Raw genomic sequence first — 21126 nt, forward strand, 5'->3', positions numbered from 1 at the left:
TTGAGACCATTGCGGGTATGTAGTGCGCTTAACAAATGACTGATTGATGGTTTGATTGAGTTACGAGATAGGACCTTTGTTTGATGTAGATTCACCTTTTTTATACTCTCATCTTATTTTCTATAAGAACATTCATGTTATCCAAAATGTCTGGCTACAGATGTATGAGGAACAATCACATTGCATTACTGGTGAGATTTCCTTGTGTTGCATTTTGTAGTTGTAGTTTAGAATACATACTGGATATTTAATTAAGGAGGTACTACTTAGTAATTAAGCAATAGAAATACTCCACTTGGGTAGTTATTTTATGCAAAACTGTGGGCTCTTTTTCAATAAACGGGCAGATGCTGGTCCATTATGACACTGACACAGCATCTGATACACCCACATAGACACTTAGGGGCCCATTACGATGTCAGGCGGATTGCCTCCAGCCTGGCGGAGGCAATCCGCCCGACATCCATTCCTGAATTACCCTCGCCATATTAGTATGGCGGGGGGGGACCGCGGAGGACGGAAAGACCGTCCGCCGCTTTTCCGCCCTGATCGCCTTGCGGCCGGGGCGGAAAATGTTTAATATGGTGGCGGTGTCTCATAGACACCGCCAGCCATATTAGTATGGGCTGTCAGTCATGCCTTTCCGTGGAGGCAATGCTGCCACGGAAAGGCATGCGGTCTTCACTCTGGGGGCCCCCTGCGGGCCTCCAGAGTGAAGGAGGGGTGGGGGCTGCACACATAAACAAAGCGGCAGGCACCGCGTGGTTGCCGGCCGCTTTGTTTATGCAAATGCTGAAATGCATTTTTAGAATTGTGCCGGGCGGTGCTGTGAGCACCGCCCGCCACAATGCTAGAAATGCAGGATGTGCCTGCCACTGTGGCGGGTACATCCTAATTCCCCCCATCGAGACCCCCGCCCATATGGTGGGCGGTCCCAATCCCTGCTAGTATGACGGGCGGATTCTAATGGACCCCTTAGACATCCACTAACACACTTAGGCCCTCACACAACCACTGAGAGATCGACTCAGTTACTCACAGACCCACTTTCAAACATTCCGTGTTACAGTTTTGAAATACATTTTTTTTACAACTTAGGAATTCACATAAAAAACATAGGTTACATGGAAGTTATAATTGGGAAATAGAATTAAAAAACCTTAGAACTTCACTGAAAAAAACAAATGGTACATAGCTGTTATTATTAAGATCACATTTTACTAGTACAAAACCATAGAAATTCAGCAGTTAGAGTTACCTGAGCAAACTATACCTTATGCCCCACAATCCACTTCTTATGACCTCACATATTACATCACTCATGGCATGGTCAGTGACATCACTGATGACATCACTATTTTGCAGATTTCAGCTTCCTTGATATTAAGTTCTGTTTTGATGCAATAACTACTTCTGTGTGCTGAGTCCTGTTCTCGTGCAACAGCTCCTTTTGTTTCATAATTCTGGTCTGGTACTGCATCTTATTCACTCTAAATCCTATATTTCAGTTTTAGCTTACTCTGTTGCAAAGTCCTGTCGGGTTCCTATTTCAATTCCTTTTGTGTCTGTGCTTATTTGTATGCAGATTCATTGTCCCATATTCCACAGTTGCTTATTCTGGCTGAATACAGCTTATGCTTCCTTAAGTTGAATTTACTATGTCTGTCTGCTTTCAAAGTTAGTTGAGCCTGGTCTGCCTCTGCTTCCTATACTCTGTTTCATGTTTCTTAATATCCAGTCCTGCCTTTCCTTGAGCCTTTGTTCCTGAATCCAGTGACTCTTGTGCTGTTTTTTTATTTCTTTAACTTTTTTCTGATCCTTGTTCCTGTAATCCATCCCAGTTTCTCTGGCCTCTTTGTTCTCACTTGTGCTTGTATTAAAACCATTTTATCAGAGGGTGTAAGTAAGTACCATGGCTTGATGACTTGCATATAGGGAATAACTTAAGCACTTGACTATACAGACTGCTAATTACTTGAGAATAACTGATGCATGCCTTTTTGTGATCATTTTTTAGTTAACTCAGTTAGATTGCATGGAGTATACAAACTACCATGCCAGGAAGTCTCCATAGTTTCTCTTCTTCTAAATTCATATTGCTTATGCTATTCCACATTTTATTTGTTCTTTTGTCAGGGAAGAAAACATGTTAGGATGCAGAAGACTGAGAACTTTAAAGAGATGGCACACAGATTGTGCACTCATACCAGAAAAACTGCATTTTCAAGTCACCTGCAAAGCCCCAGCCATTAGAGGAGTAGGGCACTCAGGTACACGTCTGGATCAATCGTGGCAAACCAGCTATTATTTTGACACCACTTTTGACACCACTTGTATAGTGTTCCCTTGTGCAGCAATAGTGGTTGTGTTACTCTTTGTTATTTGCTTTAGTTCACACTTGGCCTGCTCGTACCTCTACTGTTTGTAATTTTCTCCCTTGTTTGGTTCCATTTAGTCCTCTGGTTTCCTTTCCTGCTGTTTGTGGTTACCTGCTTTGCTAGTCACGTTGTGTCCTTCTACAACCCTCCTCCCCCCAGTGTAGCAAATGGCTTTTCATTGCCTTCGACAGTGCAGGACTTATAGCATGCCAGGGGCTAGATACAGTGCCCACCCGTTTGTTTCAGGTAATCCTCCAGCTTTTTTATCCTTAAGTGAAATTGTCTCACCCATAGGTCGAGATCTTTATATCCTAGATAGTTTAGCCTTGAGAAGCTCTAACCCTTGAAATCTAGTCCAGGTTTTCCCAACACCAGAATGCAGGTGTGCGTCTTTCTCTCTGTTTTCCTCCTCATCTCCTTTTTCCTTCAGTTTTCAGCACTATCATTAACCTAATGCCAAGGTTGAGTTAACCCCTAATGGGAGATGTAGGGATTGACCTTGATATATACACATTTGAATTACTGTGTCAATATTAGCCATTCCTGTCCCTGTTTTTGGAGAGGTCATGAGAGTTTGCAAAAATGCTGATATTTTCCAAAACGCTCTCAAGCTTACGTAGGATCTAAAAAAAATTGAATTAGAAATATTTAAAGTGGAGCTGTTTTAAAAGGGGAGGAGGGGTTTACCCAGCCATATAAGACCTAGTGCCCGATTCATACGCCTGACAATATCATAAGGTAATGCATTGGTTACCTGGTAGGCTCAAGGACCCAATGTATCTCTAGCAGAGTCCACTGATTTGTAGTGTATGCAGGTCTGGGATCATTTCCAAGAGAGGTGTCAGGCTCATACAGAGTGCTAACTGACAACTTTTTTAATAGAAGTTTCTGACCAACTCTAGTGTATTCTGGGAGACAGGACTGCATAGGGAGTACTCAGAGGCAGATTGTACCTCATTTCTTGATACTCACAACAGGCACTTCAGGGAGGTAAGGCTGAAGTTCCCAGAAAATAAAAAGATGCTGAAATGGTCCTAGGCTCCCCACAAACTCCACAGAATGCCTACTGCTTTATTTTGATTGTTGTTGATGTAGAGCTCCTGACTGCAGATCTTTCCAAATTCTGTACTATTGCCCTTTACTTGTTGAATACAAGCCTGCAATGTGGGCAGAATTGCAGCTGGATGTCATGCAACACATCAGCAAACCTGTGCCTTTCAGATAACACAAGTAACCTGGAAAGCATGACTACTCATACACCGAAGTAGATTGCGATATCAGTGGTTGCTGCAAAAATGTGCATCCTGCACCATTCAAGGCCACATGCAGTCCTCACTGTCACTGAACTGACACAGACATGCAGTTTATGAACAAGTGGGGCACAAACCTCATGACTAAGAGGCCATCTGTGATAATGTATGGGCACACTTTATCCTGACTTGAACTGGACTTCCCTACACACACTTATAGCCTGAGCTTCCTTTTGTCGCTTTCCTTATGATTGTGCACCTTTTGTAATTGAAAATACGTAGAAAGTTTTGGTCCCTTTGCACTCGTATAAGATAGATGTCTCAGGGAAATGATTTCATTTACAGGGTGGCGCTGACGTCTGTCACACGGTGCCTTGCCGTGCCTTAAAACAACTAGGAGCCAATGTGTGGAGGGGGGAAGACCTCTCACGAAGACATGCACGCTGTTTTAACGTGAAACATTAAAGTTTTCTTCACTTTCAATTCAATTTATTCAATGAATAATCCAAATGTTTATTTCCTAGATCATCTTGTGATTCATTGATTGATAAATTTCATTCCTTATTTTATTTCGTAAGGGTAATTGTATAGTTCTTTCAAACATTCCAATTCTTAACATTTAATCCGTAGCCCAATGCATTTCAGGTCGAGAAAAAGACCCTTCATCAGGGGATTTAAAAATGAAATAATACAGGACCTTAGCAAACATCATGGGTAAGTATAAGTATGAGGTGCAACATACAGAGGATCAGAGATTCAACAAAATAAGGAAACAATGTATTCGAAAATGATATGCATTAATAGTGAAAATTGAAAGAAAAAATTATATGGTGCTGGTGTGCGACATTTGAAAAATGTGAAGCGGTTTAGCAGTGAAGAAAGTACTCAAGAGAGTGTCACCTAACCGCCCGCACCTCTTAGCTGATCAGCGCGTCCTGCCTGACCTTAAGATGGCGGCTCTTCAGTAACGCGAGCGCCTTAAACGAGCGTCTAGGGGGCAAACAACCGAAGAAAACGAAGGAGAAGTGCTCAGCCTCCCTGACAATATATGAGCACTCTATGTTTCCACATGAGGTGAATATCCAGCGCATAGCCAAATTTCGGCTAGCACACTGCCACACTGTTTTTCCAAACATCAGAGGAATCACACACAGCTAAATACAGAAAGAACAGGAAGAGCACCTCAATGACCCTGTTTTCCCTACCCAACATTAGCCCTCAGACCAACAAGTTTCTCTTACCACTGAGAACATGAAATGAATGCTGGGGAGTTGCTAATACCATTGCTACCACGTGGAGGCAGCCCTCTGTAAGTGAGCCCCACTAGCTCTCCCTCATGAGATCTCGAACCATCTCAACCCGGCGCTTGCGAAGACGATAACCTGCCCACGTTTCCTGTGCTTCTGGTGTCTACCACATACCACCCTTGGAGCCGTGTGGCCTCAGGTTCCTGCCCACCAACTCTTGCCCACGCTCTGGACACTGACCAATACCTTATCACACCGCCATCTTGACCCTTGTGACCCTCGTGAACCAAGCTCCTCCTACACAAGATCAGCAAGATTAATAGTGCCATACGTCCCTAGAACAATGGCAAACCGAGAAGACAGGAACAACCCAAAAAAGGTAAAACCAGAACCTCTAATTTCCGACTCACCCATCAAAAACAGAGCAGATATGGCGGCCACAATGGAGATGATCTTGAAGAAACTGTCAGACCTTACGGATATCTCCAAATCAACCAAAGCCAATACGGACTCAATGCAACTTGAAATGACCGCAATTAGGGCCAACATGAGCGCTCTAACCTCGGGCCTGGGAGCCGCTGAACAACGGATTAGCGATGTTGAGGATCTATCGCGACAATCAACATCTAGGATCCAACGCCTGGAAGACACCACCGACGCCCTCAGACGCCATAATGCGGAGTTAGAGGACCGCAACAGACGGGGGAACGTTAGAATTTTCGGCATACCAGAAAACGCGGAAAATGATGCTGATTCTTGCGTGGCCTTCCTAGAATCATGGATCCCCATGATTACCAAGACTGAGTTCCCACATGGCCTCGAACTCGACAGGGCGCACAGGATCCCTACCTTCACGAGCAGGAATGCTAAAGGCCCCAGGCCAATGATATGCAAGCCGCTCAGATATCAGCACGCTGATCTGATTCTCCAATATGCGAGGAAAAATCACTCCATTACATGGGAAGGACACAGGATCATCTTCACGCAGGACTTCTCCAAAGACACAGTGGATGTACGTAAGGGCTTCCTGGACCTCCGCCCTAAACTTAGATCCAAGAACATCCCCTTCTCTTTCGCAGGACCAACCAAGTTCAGAATTATGATAAATGGCCACCCGAGATTCTTCACCGACCCGAAAGTCCTGGCGCATCTTCTCGAAGAATGTCCAACGCAAGAAATGGATCAATCGACCGGACTCTCCAACAAAAGGAAGACCACGTGCTCGACTCAACAAGATGGAGCCAGTTAGTTCCATGTCACTCTTCTTTCATCCAGTGGACCGGCATCGGTTGCCTCGACGGAATCCTCCTCCGTAGAACTTTACTCAACTCGTGACACGGACTCCTAAAATCTGCATGCCAGGCTCATCGAAGCTACAGTACCGTGAGTTTGTAAGCGTGGCAACCTATGGCCAGCATAATGGCTTCATATAGCATGTGACTAGTTACGATTTGTGACTGCTTATGACTCACGCAAGTTATTGCATTTAGACCAATGGGTACTCTTGTACATTTTGCTCATCTCAAGTAGCGCCTCCACTCTGTATCTTGACATTCCACATACTCAACACGTGATGGGAGTAGCGCAGCCCAACGAGTATACCATGGTCGCAACTATTAGATACTCTCATAATCTCTAAACTGCCCTTTACCTATTTAGTCCATATTAGGTCAAACTGTTTATGGCCTGTTACTCGTATTTGTATTTTGCTAACAATCTCCACTAGGCCACTTTCCTGTTGTTTATACTGTTGGTTATACTAACCGTCTACATTCATCTGGGATTGATAATATGCACTCATTATTGTTATTGTTACTCCTGTTTTTGCGTAGCATGGTACTGTCGTCGTACTCCCTACGTACGTATTTGGGGGGGAGGGAGGGAGGGGGGAGAGGGAGGGATCATTTAGAGAGAGGGGAAAAGAGAGAGGATGTAGGAGCAATCACTTGGCAGAGTCTCAGTAGGTTCCCTCTCATTTTGTATCACATCCTGTTTTTTTATGCTAATGCTTATGTTTCAAAGAGTTGCCACACACAACTCGCCACACCAAATCCACTTTATCCCTTATTGTTTCCACAACACAGGCTGCAGGTACGCATCACAACACTTGTATTTATGCATATTGTCAAAAAAGGTTGTACTGAAATTTATCCGATTTTGTCAGATTACGGCACCCGAACTCGTCACAACACCCCGCCAGCTTCCCAACGAGCGATGAAACATTTCACTGATGGCTAACTCCAACTCAATTAAAGACGATCTTAAAGTGATTTCACTAAATGTCAAAGGACTTAACCACCCGGTGAAAAGGCGGAAAGTGTTCGACTATCTAGCAAAAACTAAAGGAGATATCGTTCTTCTACAGGAAACAAAACTTTCTGAGGAGGACTTGCGATTCCTTAACATACACTGGTCATCCCACGTCCTGTCCTCTCCTGCGCTAAAAAAGAAAGGTGGTGTAATCACACTGTTGTCTAAGAATGCCAACCTGACACTGCTATCACACACTCACGATACAGATGGTAGGTTACTAGTGACTCATCTACGCAGAGAAGACGATCCCATACATGTAGTGAATATATATGGCCCTAATGCCGACGATCCCACATTCTGGGATTCAGTCTCTCGGTCCATTGAACATATCTCCCAAGATGAACTACTAATAGTGGGGGGCGACTTTAACCTACCCCTAGACCCCTTACTAGACCGACAATCCAAGTGCGCATTCCACCCCTCACGGTCACATGGGGCCCTTCTCCGTCTCTGTGAGCGCTACTGTCTCAAAGACTCTTGGCGACTACAGAACCCCGATGGGAGAGACTACACCTTCTACTCTGCCCCACATAACTCCTATTCACGTATTGACTTCATCCTATTATCCACCTCATTCGCACACCTGATTGAAGAAACTGGTATTGCCCCCAAACTGGTATCTGATCATGCATGTATTCACACCAAACTTGCAGGCTCCCGCTCGATTCGCCCGCCTAGAAGGTGGCGTTTTAACGACGAAATCCTTACCAACATAGAGGACAAACTCAAGATAGCGGATGCCATCGAGGAATACTTACTCCTAAACGATACCGCTGATACAAATCCTAACACTCTATGGGACGCCCTTAAGGCCACAATCCGTGGGGTCATCATAAATATTAGAGCTAAAACCAACAAAAAATTAAACAAAGACCTAGAACAATTGGAACGAGATATCACAATCCTAGAAGACCGGCACAAGGCCAACCCTCAAGACCTCAATCCCCTCGACCTTCTCACTAAGAAGAAGTATGAGTACAATGCCATAACTAGTAAAAGAGCGGGCGTTTGGATTAACCGCTTCAAAGCCCTAAAGCTTTGCGAAGGAAATAAAGCAGGTAAACTGCTGGCTTCGTATCTCAAACATAAGCAAAAACTGTCTACCATTTCATCAATAAAGGACGCCACAAACACTACCCACACAAATCAAACTAAAATCCTTGATACATTCAAATCCTTCTACGAAGAGCTCTACAAGAATGACAAATCACTGGACATAGCAGCTTGCACCGAATACCTTGAATCTCTAGACCTTCCTAAACTCTCAGAATCTGACAAAACACGATTAGGTTCCACCATCAGTAAAACAGAGATCGCAGAGGCCATCAAATCTCTAAAAAATAACAAAGCCCCCGGCCCAGATGGCTTCACTGCTTCTTTTTATAAAGCCTTTGAAAACCAACTTACCCCCACGCTCCACACTGTTCTCAACTCTACGGCGTCCAGTGGATGTATCTCACCCTCTATGAGCGAAGCCAACATAGTCGTGATCCCTAAAGAGGGAAAAGACCCGCTCCACACCAAAAACTACCGCCCCATCTCTTTGATAAATCTTGATTGCAAGATATATGCCAAAATCCTAGCGAACCGATTAAACGCTGTTCTTCCCAAATTAATAAGCCCGTCGCAAGTTGGCTTTCTGAAACATAGGATGTCAAATGACAACACCAGACTTCTGTGCCACATTTTAGAGAAAGCTAACAACTCCCAATCCCCGATGGTTGCGATCACCCTGGACGCTGAAAAGGCCTTCGATAAGGTTTCGTGGTCTTTTCTTCAATACTGTATGCGGTCATTCAATCTCGGACAATCGTTCATCACAATGGTGATGGCCCTGTACGCCTCCCCCTCGGCTCGGATAGCAATTAATGGCACCCTCTCTGACCCATTTCGCCTCTACCAAGGTACCAGACAGGGCTGTCCGCTCTCTCCTGCACTCTTCCTTTTGGCCCTTGAACCCCTTCTAACTGACATCAAAAAGAATGAAGATATTCAGGGAGTCTCCTTTGGAGATACTCAGATAAAATTGGCAGCGTATGCTGATGATATATTAATTGCAACAGAAAACCCGGCCAAATCGATCGAGGGTCTCATGACCTCAATCAGCAAGTACTCGTACCTGTCGGGATACAAGTTAAATAAAGATAAGTCCGAAGTTAAACCACTAAACATCTTCACCACCAAAGAAGTTCTTGGTACCTCAGGTCTAGCTTGGCAGACAGGAGCTATAAAATATCTAGGAATAGAGTTTACCGACAAACTAATGGGCACCTTCACACACAACGAAACGTTGACATTGACAAAAGTTAAAAGAATCCTTGACGGCTGGTCCCCTCGATTTATCACTTGGTGGGGAAGGATTGAAGCTATAAAAATGATGATATCACCGCTAATCAACTACCTGAGCACTATGCTGCCCCTCACATTCTCAAAGGATTTCCTTTCCAAGCTTGATAAATTAATTTCCTCCTTCCTTTGGCAAGGGAAAAAAGCCAGAATTAGCATAAAAAAACTAAGGCTGGATAAATCCCTAGGAGGCGTCAATCTAGCCGACTTTAGGCTCTATCAAACCGCGTTCTTAGCTAGACAAGGGGCTTTTTGGCTCATTCCCCACCCAGACTACACCCCAGTCTGGCTGATGGTGGAAAAATCCATTCTGCGTGGCCTTCCCCCTTCCACCCTCCTCACTACCAAACCACAACCCACTGTATCCTCAGGTACCATCTTCAGAAACACGAAGGCTGCCCTTCTCCACTTAAGCAAATTTTTACCGCACCAATTTTGTAAATCAAGATGGGAATCACTGTGGAACAACACCAGACTGTTATACAAAGGGAAACCAATGAATAATCCTACTTGGATAGAGAAGGGTATACACTTCCCTCATCAGCTGTTTGATGGTCCGTTGCCACTCACTTTCAACGACCTACAAAACAAGTTTCAACTCCAGAACATAGACTTCTATTACTTCTTACACATCAAAGTGGCCCTCTCCAAAATAGACTTATCCAACGTCACCCCCTCCCTCCCTGACTACCTACACACGATTAATAGACTGGGTCACCAGGTGTCCAGAATATACAAACTGATCCGCCCACAGTCCACAAAGCTGACATCATCCACACAGTCCTTCTGGGACTCGTACTCTTCCACACCAACCTCGGAAGCAGAGTGGGCCAGAATATGGGAATCTGCCTCTCGACACAAAATCAGCCCTACATTATCCCAATCTAAATTCTGGCTTCTCCACAAAGCTTTTTGGACTCCTAGGAGACTCTTCCTGCACAACATCAAGGAAGATGACTCCTGCTGGAACTGCATGGCAGAGGGTGGGGACCTTGAACATCTAATATTCAAATGCCCCTGTGTGTCCGAATACTGGGATAGAATTTTCGAATTTATCACCAAAGTGCTGCATGTCTCGCTCCCGAGGGAATTTGCAACCTTAGTCATGGGTTTCACCAAAGCTGTTAACCTCAATGAAAATGATAAAGCCCTACTTGACTTACTTTTGACAGCAGCGGTCAAACTCATACTGAACAACTGGAAGGACACTGGCAAAGCTTCTTTCCCCCACTGGCTCAACTGGGTCTCGAACCTCAGAGGAGCCGACAATATTGCGCTGGCAGCTACACCTTGGCGCCCCCCCTATAGGAACCTATGGTCCTCGCTGGACGCTCACTTCGACCTATTTAAACCACCATGATTATGCACATATACACCCTACCCATAGTTCGGGCTGCCTACCTGCCCAAGCGACTAACCTCATTGACTTATATGACTACCTTGATCCACCTATGACTGTAACCTTTGTAAATGTACTGATGCAATGCCTGTGCTTTACATTACTATTTGTGTTTAAATTGATTATTGTTTTTCGTTCCTTATGTTAATTTAATTTACCCCTCCTTTGTTCCCGTTACACTTGCATACTTGCTCTTGTTGATACCGGAACCATGCATGATTTCTGCTCACGCCTGTAATGCTTACTCATCTCTCTCAATAAAAATTTTTGTGAAATGAAGAGAGTGACGCCTATATACAGTTCAATAGTGCGGCATGCAAAGAATATAAAGTAGTGCATTGGTAAGTAGACAAGCTGTGAGAACGGGAGGATCGTTTCAAAACGTACTCGAAACGGACGATGAAAAAGTGCTCAAGAGAGTGACGCCTACATTAACCGTTCAATAGTGCGGCATGCAAAGAATATAAAGTAGTGCATCGGTAAGTAGACGAGCTGTGAAAACGGGAGGATTGTTTCAAAACTTACTCGAAACGGACGAGGAAAATAGCATCAGGTGCTCTCTTGGCAGTGGGTAACCCAGAAATTCCGATGAAACATAAAGTGAAGCCGAAAAGACGGTCATGTGATTAGAGTAGCGGTCATGTGATATGAGTAACAAGGCTTCAGTGAAGATGGAAAAAACACTATGTGAACGATGCAATGCGCGTTAATGAAGTGATGAGAAAAAAATCTAATTAAACAAAATGAAACCAAGGGCATATGTACAAAAGGGTGAAGGAAATGTGTTTCCATATGGTCTGAAAGTGTAAACATACATATTTATGACAAAAATGTAACAGTCAAAGTCTCAATAAAGTTGTCCGGCAGGAATGGATAAAAAACGGTTCAGATAACTATAAATTGTTGAATCACAGTAATGATATCATACATGCGATGCCTGCTTTCTGTAGTAATTATGATAACGAGACAGGTATCAAATTACAACATGAGTGAACAGTGAGTTAATAGAATGACCCCATTTCGAAAATTAATACAGATATGTAGATGTATCTGTAAGGGGATTGAGAATAGTCCTCTTGTCGAGCAATTTTATAAAAAACATGAGAATTCAATACGCTCATTCATCCCTGTCGGTTGCAGGGTATTACGTTTTTTTATCCAAACAAATTCAGCTTTCAGTCTATGTTTAACTGGATCCATGTCGCTGCGTTGTGGTATTACCTCCAAAATTGTGAATTTCAGTTGAGATATTTGGTGTTGTGCTTCCATCCAATGTGTAGCTACCGTTGATTTAGTGTTATGTGCTCGAATGTTACTCTTATGTTCAGTTATGCGAACCTTGATTTTTCTTTCGGTCTGGCCTATGTAAACTTTACCACAAGGGCATTTGACTGCATATATAGTGTTTTTGATATCACATGTGCTGGTATGTCGTAAATGTATTTCATATCCTTTTGTGGGATGCATAAAGATGTTTCCGACCATGACGTTGTTGCAATGTACGCAATTTAGACATTTGAGCATACCTTTATAAATAGTTTTGCAGATTTTTGTTGTTGTTAAAATTTCTTTTATGTTTCTCGACCTTTGAAAAGCAAATGTGATATGGTCACTATATAAACCTTGAAGGTCTGGTTCCATGTTGATTAAACCCCAATGTTTATTGAGTATTCATTTTATTTTTGGAGATTCTGTAGAGAATTTTAGAACACACACCGTTTTGTTTTCCAAGGTGGTTGATTTCGATGTTAACAATTTATCTCTTGGCATATTTTGAACTCTTTTGATTGATTCTTGAAGGACATCTTGGGGATATCCTCTCTGGTGGTATTTAGTGATTTGTTCTTTAAATGTTGTTTCTAGCTGGTTAGAGTCAGATGTTATCCTCTTGAGTCTGATGAATTGAGATGTAGGAAGATTCTTTTTCAATGTATCCGGATGGAAACTTTGATATAATAGACTTGAGTTTCTATCCGTAGGTTTGGTGTGGACTTTCGTGATGAATTTGAAGTCGTCAATATTAACCTTCACATCTAGAAACACAATGGATTGATTGTCAATATTATGGGTAAATTTAATTCTCTCGTTCCGTGTGTTGATGACAGCAATGTTACTTTCTAGTTTCTGTTGTTCACCTTTCCACAGGATAAAGATGTCATTGATAAAACGTTTAAAAATGATCAGATTGTCTTTCCAATCAGGGTTCCTCAAGATGTGGTCAGTTTCAAATTTGGACATATAGATACCGGTGTATGAGGGAGCCCCCCACAAAGCCCATAGATGTTCCATTACATTGTTTGAAGAAGTTGCCGTGCCATTCGAAATAGCTATGACATAAAGCAAAATGCATCAGTTCCAATAAAAAGATTTTTTGAGTATTTTCTATGTCTTCTCTTAGTAAGCTCCATTCTAAGGCTTCGAGGCCTTCATTGTGAGGGATTGAAGTGTAGAGTGATATCACATCTACGGTACACAACCAATAGTCTGATCCTAAAGTTAAAGAACTTAAAAACAACAAAAATCAGCAAAACTATTCATAAAGGTATGCTCAAATGTCTAAATTGCGTACATTGCAACAACGTCATGTATGGAAACATCTTTATGCATCCCACAAAAGATATGAAATACATTTACGACATACTAGCACATGTGATACCAAAAACACTATATATTCAATCAAATGCCCTTGTGGTAATGTTTACATAGGCCAGACCGAAAGAAAAATCAAGGTTCGCATAACTGAACATAAGAGTAACATTCGAGCACATAACACTAAATCAACGGTAGCTACACATTGGATGGAAGCACAACACCAAATATCTCAACTGAAATTCACAATTTTGGAAGTAATACCACAACGCAGCGACATGGATCCAGTTAAACAAAGACTGAAAGCTGAATTCTTTTTGATAAAAAAACGTAATACCCTGAAACCGACACGGATGAATAATCATATCGAATTCTCATGTTTTTTATAAAATTGCTCGAGAAGAGGACTATTCCCAATCCCCTTACAGATACATCTACATATCTGTATTAATTTTTGAAATGGGGTCATTCTATTGACTCACTGTTCACTCATGTTGTAATTTGATTCCTGTCTCGTTATCATAATTACTACAGAAAGCAGGCATCGCATGTATGATAGATTCAACAATTTAAAGTTATCTGAACCGTTTTTTATCCATTCCTTCCAGACAACTTTACTGAGACTTTGACTGTTACATTTTTGTCATAAATATGTATGTTTACACTTTCAGACCGTATGGAAACACATTTCCTTCACCCTGTTGTACATTTGCCTTTGGTTTCATTTTGTTTAATTTTATTTTTTCTCATCACTTCATTAACGCGCATTGCATCATTCACATAGTGTTTTTTCCATCTTCACTGAAGCCTTGTTACTCATATCACATGACCGCTACTCTAATCACATAACCGTCTTTTCGGCTTCACTTTATGTTTCATCAGAACTTCTGGGTTACCCACTGCCATAAAAAGCACCTGATGCTATTTTCCTCGTCCGTTTCGAGTAAGTTTTGAAACCATCCTCCCATTCTCACAGCTCGTCTACTTACCGATGCACTACTTTATATTCTTTGCATGCCGCACTATTGAACGTTTAATGTAGGCGTCACTCTCTTGAGCACTTTTTCATCGTCCGTTTTGAGTATGTTTTGAAATGATACTCCTGTTCTCACAGCTTATCTACTTACCAATGCACTACTTAATATTCTTTGCATGCCGCACTATTGAACTGTATATAGGCGTCACTCTCTTGAGTACTTTATTCACTGCTAAACCGCTTCACAATTTTCTAATGTCGCACACCAGCACCATATAATTTTTCCTTTCAATTTTCACTAATAATGCATATCATTTTCGAATACATTGTTTCCTTATTTTGTTGAATCTCTGACCCTCTGCATGTTGCCCCTTATACTTATACTTACCCATGATGTTTGCTAAGTTCCTGTATTATTTCATTTTTTAGACACCTGATGAAGGGTCTTTTTCTCGACCTGAAATGCATTGGGCTACGGATTAAATGTTAAGAATTGGAATGTTTGAAAGAACTATACAATTACCCTTATGAAATAAAATAAGGAATGAAATTTATCAATCAATAAATCACAAGATGATCTAGGAAATAAACATTTGGATTATTCATTGAATAAATTGAATTGCAAGTGAAGAAAACTGTAATGTTTCACGTTAAAACAGCACGCACGTCTTCGTGAGAGGTCTTCCCCCCTCCACACATTGGCTCCCTTTTGTAATTGAATAATATTTTATTCATGTGTTCAAACATATGAATTTAGATAAGTATTCTGTTTCCCGGTTGGTCCTGTCCTTCCCTACCTGTTATATAATAGAAAGTTTCAACAGTTGATGGAAGAGTCTGACTTGGAATGATGGGAGGAAATACCGTTCTGGATTGCCAAAAAAAACTCAGCTTGAAGCAGTGTTGCCCCATATGGGTTCCCAGGAAAAAGAATGCTTACAATTTGCTTGTCATTGGGGATGGCTCCCACGGTGGAAGACTGCGCAACTTGGGGTACAGCCTTTGCAACAGTATATACCAGAACACACGTTATAACCTCATTAGCTGCTTTGCTAAAGGTGATAAAGCAGATCCTAAGTGAGCAGCCTCTGCCCTGGGTATGGGGATGAAACTGATGGGTAATTTCACCACAATATCCGCCATCATGCTGAGTAACATTAAAGGGGAAGCAGCAGCATTGCGGGTAAGCCAGCAACTCATTAACTTGAGTGCAAAAAACAGGAACGCAAGTTACCTAAAATGATTGAGGAAACCTATGCAACAACAAGCCGAGATAATTTGGGTGGCAGACTTAGTAAACCACAAATTAAGATTAATTCTAACAAAAATGATTCGAAGCAAGTGCCCAAATCTTCTAAGAAAAAGTGGGATAATAAGAAACATAAAGAAAACACTAAGTCACGGACCGATCTCCTCAACAGTAGGCCGCTGAAAAGCGATATAATGTGTGTAACGTTTACAGTATTAAGATGCCTGACAGGTGTTAGGATACCGATACACATTCATCTCATTCATTTAATTATTCATCCAAAAAAAGCTCAGAGAGAGGAGGGCAGTCAAAGCGCAGATCAGAGGAGTGTGTTAAACCGAAGAAGGACTCATAAAGCTCTTCTGACTACATAAGAAAGTAATATAAACCTAAACAATCGAAACCTAAATTCAAAAAGAAGAAGGTGGCTGGCCAAAAAGTCAAGCAGGCCAGACATATTGGGGATAATGCTTCGGAGCAGGGAGTGGGCTCTGACCATAGTCAGTGTTGCAGAAGTCACAATAGTTCGCCGGAACCTGATGGATTGTCTTGCGGAAGTAGCACTGAGTGACTATGCCCAGGTGGAAACACCGGGCACAAGAGTGAGCACCAGCATTGGTTATATGAGATGCACCTTTGATTGGAGGGGTGCATACCTAGGTATCTAATCTTTTGGGAGAATTTGTTATTCAGCAACGATATTCTCTTGGCCGGAAAAATTGCCCACCTGAATTTGCAATGGATTGCCCAGAGGAAGAAATGGTAATTTTACCTACTTCCTAAAAACAATGATGCATTCACAAGCCAAGGAGTGGGCTTTAGAGCTAGCTTCTGCATTATACTGTAACCATGTGGGCTGGGATAACGGTTCCACTTATCAGGTGATACCAGTGAGGTCAACCACACAACCTCAAACACAATATCCCATTAAATATAAGGCTAAAAACAGGTTAGAGAGGTACTCACACAACTTGAATACAAGTTGTAATAGAAAGTTGCACCTCATCTAAGAATAATCCTTTGCTTCTAGTAATAAAACCTGACCATTCATATAATCTAGTAGCAAATCACAGACACCTGACCACAGCTACATGTATATTCACTGTACAAAATGTGCCTACAGCGGAACTAATGAACAACATAGTGTGAAGGAAATACAAAACCTAGACATCTGGAATGGATTTTTCTGCCAAAACTTAGTGCCTGAAAGCAGGTATTTGACCACATTTAGCATGCTCGGGCCTCAAAAGCAGTTCTGTCATTTGCCTCAAGGGTATAAGAACAGCCCGGGTTACAACACTTTTAGAAGAAGCATTTTCCTATGGCTGAAGACATCTATCTGAATGATGGTGACCTTTCAAAACACTTGGCAAGAGTGGATCTCATAATATTGGGATTTGCTCATATGGGCTACGAATGTAAAAAAAAAAAAAAATAGACCAGCTGAATGGCTCATATGTAGGATAAAATCTGCCAAGCGAAGGCAGAACCCTAGCAACACATTTCCTCGAGAAATGTGCACTTCTACAACCACCAAACACATTAGAGAAACTCTGTTCAATTTAGGGTTTCCGGAATTTTGGCAGAACTTAGATTCCAGATTATACAGAGCGGTTAAAACAGTTCTACAACTTGATATGTCAAGAAATTTCAAGCACACATTGGATAACTGGACACACACAACTTTTACTTCAGGACAAGCTGGCATGATAGCTTCAACACACTTACACACAAGTTTAAGCACACCAAACCTGGTGATCTGTATTTATTGCAGGTGCATCAGGGTATATCTACGTTACAATCAATGAGGGAGACAATTTACCAATTGCATAAAAATCGCATGTATATACCAATGCTGAAATGCGTTTTGCACTGACAGAAACAATTCTGACTGTAGTATAGACAGCTGTAAAATCCATGGAAATGCATTATTGTTGTGACTTCGGTTCCAGCCCTAGAAGCTGTCACAAAGGCCTTGTTGCTCTAGGGCTAAAGTTGCAACAGACATACCCCTTTAATGTAATATGTAATTGAGCTTTTTACTGTCATATTTCTGTATTATGTCTTTTGCTTCTGCTGTATTTTGTGCTGCAACTACCTCATCTAAAATTGTTTCCTCAGAGACCCCTGCTCCTAGAATACTCTGGGTAGCTATTTCCCTGTTTCTTAACCACACACTCAAGTAGAAGACAACGTTTCAGCCTTACCATGCTGTTGACAAGTTTGGAATTCTATCACATAGTCATATTCGGTACAAACGTGTGCCATCCTTAATTGCAGCATAGGGAGGGCCTTAGCGGACTTAAGCAATCCTATATTTCTATGATCTGTAATCACAGTGACTGTATGCAAAGAGGTCATTAGGTAGTGTCTCCACTCTTCAAAAACCTTTTTTATTGCTAACAATTCTTTCTCCCATATGGAATAATTTTCTTCAGCAGGCCTAAATGTATGTGAGAAATAGGCTTTAGAATGATGCTTCCCTGCCATTTTATATCTCTGCGAGAAAACTCCTCATACAGCTACGTGTGAAGCATTTTTTCTCCACAATTAAAGGTTGGGAAGGGTCAGGATGTTGCAGAATATTTGCACTGGCAAATGCATTTTTAACTACTGAAAAGTCTGGTCTGCAGCCTCATTCCAAATAAAAGACACCCCTTCCTTAAATAATCATGTAATAGGGGCCACCTGTGTAGAGAAATGGTCTATGAAACACCTGTAAAAATTGGCAAACCCTAAGAAACTCTGTGCTTCCTTAAGTGATTTTGGGGATTTCCATTGTAAGATTGCTGCAACTAACCATATTCTAAAAAATGACCATAGGAACATGGAATTCACATTTTTCTAGTTTCACAAACATGTGATTATCTCATAGTTGCTTTAATACAGCTCTTACATGTTTCACATCTTCTGGCATAGAAGGTGAGTAGGTCAGGATATCATCAATCCAGGCCACCACACAAACATCCTACAAATCCCTCAAGACTTCATTAGATAAAGGCTACATAACCCAAAGGGCATTACCAGACATACAAATATTCCAGACTTAGTATGAAAATCTGTTTTCCTCTCATCACCTTCCCTGACTTGCACCAAATGATAGGGACCCTGTAAAGTTAACTTGGAAAATACAGTAGCATCCTTAACTTGGTCAAGAAGACTGGAAGTAAGTGGCAATGGATAGCTGTTCTTGACAGTTACGTAATTAAGGGCTCTGTAGTCAACACAGGCATACAGCTCGCCTCCCCCGTTTAGGTACAAAAAATAGAGAAGAAGAGGTGGGAGAGCGGGACAGTCTAGTAAATCCTGACCAAAACATTTCATCTAGGTATTCTCGAAGATGGATGCTTTCTTTTTCATTTGAGGAATACATTCTGCTACCAGGAATATGAGCCTCAGGGAGGAGATCGATATGGACAATCATAAGGCCAATGTAGAGTCAAAATAGTGACCTTTTGTTTATTAAATACTTCTGCAAGGTCCTGATAACAAGGGGCAATCTCTGGTGTATAATCTTCAGTCAGTGCAACTATTGATTTCTTATCCTTAAGGTAAGGGGAGTGAACTAAACAGTGTTGCTTACAAAAGACAGAACAAAAATTAATGGTACGCTTTTCACAATCTATGTCTGTATTATGGATCTCCAGCCAAAGGATGCCTAGAATGGCTTGGAACTGTGGTGCTGGAAAACCACGGACTCCTCGATCCATCACAATCAGGCTTTCGATCGGCACATAGTACCGAAACAGCAGTAATAGAGATGGTCGATAACATCAAGCTGGCCCTGGACAAAAGAAAATCAGCTATGCTGGCCCTTTTAGACCTGTCAGAAGCTTTTGATACCATCTCCCACAACATTTTAGAACAGCGGCTTTGGGAGGTGGGAGTCAGGGAGAAGGCCTTGGACTGGTTCAAAAACTATCTAATGAACCGTTCTACCACCGTACACATAGATACTCTGGGGGCACATAGCAGGCCAGTAAGCATAGGAGTTCCACAGGGATCCATCTTGAGCCCTATGCTTTTTAACCTCTTGTAACACCACTGGCCAGAGTAATTCGGTCCTATGGCTTTGAGGTCGTGTCATATGCTGATGGCTGATGATACTCAGCTGTTGATCACGTTTGGTCCGGACCTTGCAGACATAATGAACCGGTTTAAGAACTGCATGATCCATATCAACCAATGGATGGGCCACAACAAATTACAGCTCAACGGTAGCAAAACTGAGATAATTTTGTTTGGCAGGGCTGATGAGTATTGGTCTGAGGAGTGGTGGTTGCAGAGACTGGGCGTCTGGCCATCCCCTAAGCAAGCAGTGCGTAATCTCGGGATCACTATTGACAATATAGGCTCCTACTTCTAGCGCTAGTGCTTTGATTTATTTTAACTTGCCCTTCGTGTTTTATTTTCGTTTTCTGTGTGATTGAGGGAATTTGGGGGGGAGCGCTTGGAAGGGAATTGGGGGGGAGTCACCGAATTTTGTATTACTTTTTCGTCGGCTCTGTGAGGGTTACTGTTAATATTTTATGCTGCATCTACCTTGCGCTGTAGTGTTCCTGTAAGGGGCTCATCTCCCTTCTGCCTCCCTCGCTCTACTCCGGATGCCAATTCCGGCCGCGTAGCGGCCATCTTGGACCTCACTCGCGCTATTCGCGGTCAGCAGTCCAGTTGTTGTTCGATTCCACCGGCTCAGGGAAAATCCTATTTAGTGGGGCCCATTCTGTTAAAACGCTGCTACTGTAAGCTCCTACTTCTAGCGCTAGTGCTTTGATTTATTTTAACTTGCCCTTCGTGTTTTATTTTCGTTTTCTGTGTGCTTGAGGGAATTTGGGGGGAGCGCTAGGAAGGGAATTTGGGGGGAGTGACTGAATTTTGTATTACTTTTTCGGCGGCTCTGTGAGGGTTACTGTTAATATTTTATGCTGCATCTACCTTGCGCTGTAGTGTTCTTGTTAGGGGCTCTTCTCCCTTCTGCCTCCCTCGCTCTACTCCGGACGCCAATTCCGGCCGGGTAGGGGCCATCTTGGACCTGACTCGCGCTATTCGCGGTCAGTGGTCCAGTTGTTGTTCGATTCCACCGGCTCAGGGAAAATCCTATTTAGTGGGGCCCATTCTGTTAAAATGCTGCAACTGTAAGCTCCTACTTCTAGCGCTAGTGCCTTGATTTATTTTAACTTGCCCTTCGTGTTTTATTTTTGTTTTCTGTGTGCTAGAGGGAATTTGGGGGGGAGCGCTTGGAGGGGAATTTGGGGGGGAGTGACTGAATTTTGTATTACTTTTTCGGCGGCTCTGGGAGGGTTACTGTTGATATTTTATGCTGCATCTACCTTGCACTGTAGTGTTCCTGTTAGGGGCTGATCTCCCTTCTGCCTCCCT

Source organism: Lissotriton vulgaris, chromosome 8 (genome assembly GCF_964263255.1).
Source record: "Lissotriton vulgaris chromosome 8, aLisVul1.2, whole genome shotgun sequence".
Classification (NCBI taxonomy): Eukaryota; Metazoa; Chordata; class Amphibia; order Caudata; family Salamandridae; genus Lissotriton; species Lissotriton vulgaris.